Genomic DNA, 2963 nt, shown 5'->3' with positions numbered 1-2963 from the left:
CAGCAGCCCTTAGTTTTGCTAATATTCGTAACAGTATTATTGCGCAGCTTTGTAACACTATTAAGCACACAAAACAAACAACAACAGTATTTCAAGTGTACAGCTTGGTATGTAATGTTCGGTTTCACTCAGGGATGCATCTTAACGTTAAGCTAATCGTTTATCCAAAAATGTCCACCGTTTCCGTTGAAACAATTCGAAATATTATCGATAAAGAAATTATCAAGATAAATTGTATCTCGTTTTTAACCGAAACAAAAAGCTTTCGTTAACGTTAAAAACGTTAACAAAAACGTGATACTTTATGTTTGAATTGTGCTGGCAATGCTATAGCCATGGTGAAGCCGTAAGGTGGTAACAGCGAGCGGACATACACACAATCTCCATGTAATTTGTTTGTGTAATTCGTTGGTGGTAATGTCAAAAATACTCTGAGAAATGTTGGTACTGTCAAAATTCAAGAGAAAAGTTGCAATCAGCTTGGCTAATGCTTTCACCTTTAATGACTCCGCCATCAATCAGCTTTGCCAGCATAGTTTGAAATTAATAATCAACATAAACGATTTGATTTCGTTTTGATATGGCAGAAAACGAAACAAAATCATTTCGTTAATGACTTTGTTTCGTTTATTAACGTTAATTATCGTAACGAAATGATATCGGTTCGTTGGTTAAGCATGCCTGGTTTCAGCTGAACTTAGAGTTCTTTACTTGCTTCAAACTTTTCTTAGCAATTTCATGTGCTTTATAGCATTTTCTTGCTTTGAAATACAACCATGTATTTACAAGTTTTGACGTTACTTTTCATACACGTTCGTATTTGCCATTCTCTTTGTTTCGAAATTCGTAAACAATGACTGCAGTTATTATTTTTTTCGTGATATTTTATACTTATTCAGTGGTATTGTGGTGGCCAGAAAGATTTTATACAACAATACTTTGCCTCACAACGATTTCGTAATGCCGAATTACTTATATGTATATGTATTTAAGGTGGAAGCTTGCATTTGAGAACACGGTTGCCACCTCGGTTCATTTGGACCAAAAATGGTCCCTTCCAACCTCATATGGTCCGCTGGTCCTTTCTTCTTTTGGTCCATTTTCGGTACGGTTTTGGTACTTTTATTTCTTTTTCATTGAAACAAAAATTCAAAATACTGCTAATAAAATTTACCACAAATTTATTAACCCACATATAATATTCAATTTACTTCAATGGAATTCTTACCACGAAAATTGCTGTCAATAAAATCTAGCAGAACAATGTCATATCACTTGTGAAATAATTTAGACGACGCATTAAAAAGGGAAGTGTTGAATGTTCGGGCAAACACATTGTCATTAATTTTTGATGAAACATCGGACTTATCAGAAAAAATACTTGTTTTAGTGCGTTAGCGGAGGGAATGTGGCACCCGGGTCGTGGGGCGCGATCGCACGCAAATAAAAAGAAAAGAAGAATTACTAACGAGTAATCACAATTTATTTATAAACAAAGGAGATTATATGTACGAAATAGAATAATTAATTCACACACCACTTAGCAAATTCAAAGTATAAAATTATAAATTTATTAATTCCAAATGCGTAAATATGAACGGGATTATAATTCAGAAAAAGATATATTGGTTAATGAAAAAAATTAATTAAATGCACACTTCACTATGCTCTTGGCAAATTCACATTTACGAAAGCTATTAATCAAGTATCAAAAAAATAACAATCGCAAAAGTATTAAAATGTAAAATGTGGAAAAAATTGGTTCTAGGTTACTCACCTGGGTCTAGCTGCTGGCTCGTGAACGTTCCAAAAAAGAAGAAAGAGTTAAGCCCGCGAAAAAGTCCGCGGCACATACCGATAGCTAACTTTTGTTGAGTTTTTCCCTTCAAAGTTAGCTCTCGACTGGTGTTAGCCGTTACCGGTATTCATAATAAAATAACTAATGCACGCGCTAGGGTGGTCCGAAATATTTAGGCTGGTGGCCTAAACATGCCGGCCCCCTTGCGGCGAGCAACTTGAAACTCGGTGAGTGGGCCAGCAACCTTCCCAAGGCAGGATAAACTAAATAAATTAAAAATATGATATGTATGTATGGTTGTATGGTAAGTACAATCTCCGGAGGACATCCATGCTTTCAATAATGTAGCCTCGCTGACCTGTGGAGGAACGAGAACTGCGTTAGTGTTCAAGTACGTGGGGTTGCTTGGTTTATAATGCACCTGGTTAATTAGATGTAATTTTGAAATTGGTAGGAAATTAAAAATAACGGTAAATGAGAGCGATGCCAGAACATTATTGCTGGAATGCTCCGGATACTAGAAGACTGTCGGCTGCATGAGGAGCCCATTTACCGTTGCCGGGGTTGTGCCACTGACCATAATGTTGGCGTAGACGTCGGCACCGAGGGTCAGCGAGTGTAGGTTTTACGTGAGTACCTGTCTTCGAAGACCTAACCTCACGTATGTACCAAGTACACAGGCCAAAGCAGGTCTGACCAGCCCCCAAGGCTCGCTTACCTTGGTACCAATCGATAATGTGAGTGGACACATCATCACCTTGGTAGGGTTGGAGGCCTAACACCTCTTCCATTCTATGGGTCATGGCACCCGGTTGCAATGCACATCCGGTTGCCCCACATCCACGAACACACACACAAATTAACCACCACGACCACCACCACGTCTCCTCCGTCTAAACACCTCCAAAGCATACCTATTGAGCAAATCAATAGTCCGACTTGTGGAGAGCGCTCCACTCACATCAACCCTACCTTCTTCAACATTAACTCCACAACTACCCAAATCCCTTATGTCCGAGTACTCCGGGCACTCGCATAACACATGCACCCAATCCTCACATACAGCCCCACATACACACCCCTCCGTTTCGCTCAAGCCCCTCTTATGCAAGAATGAATTAAGAGGGCCATTACCAGTAAGCAGAAAACCCAGGCTCAGATTAAA

Source organism: Eurosta solidaginis, chromosome X (assembly GCF_040869045.1).
Source record: "Eurosta solidaginis isolate ZX-2024a chromosome X, ASM4086904v1, whole genome shotgun sequence".
NCBI lineage: Eukaryota > Metazoa > Arthropoda > Insecta > Diptera > Tephritidae > Eurosta > Eurosta solidaginis.
This window is presented reverse-complemented; position numbering follows the sequence as displayed.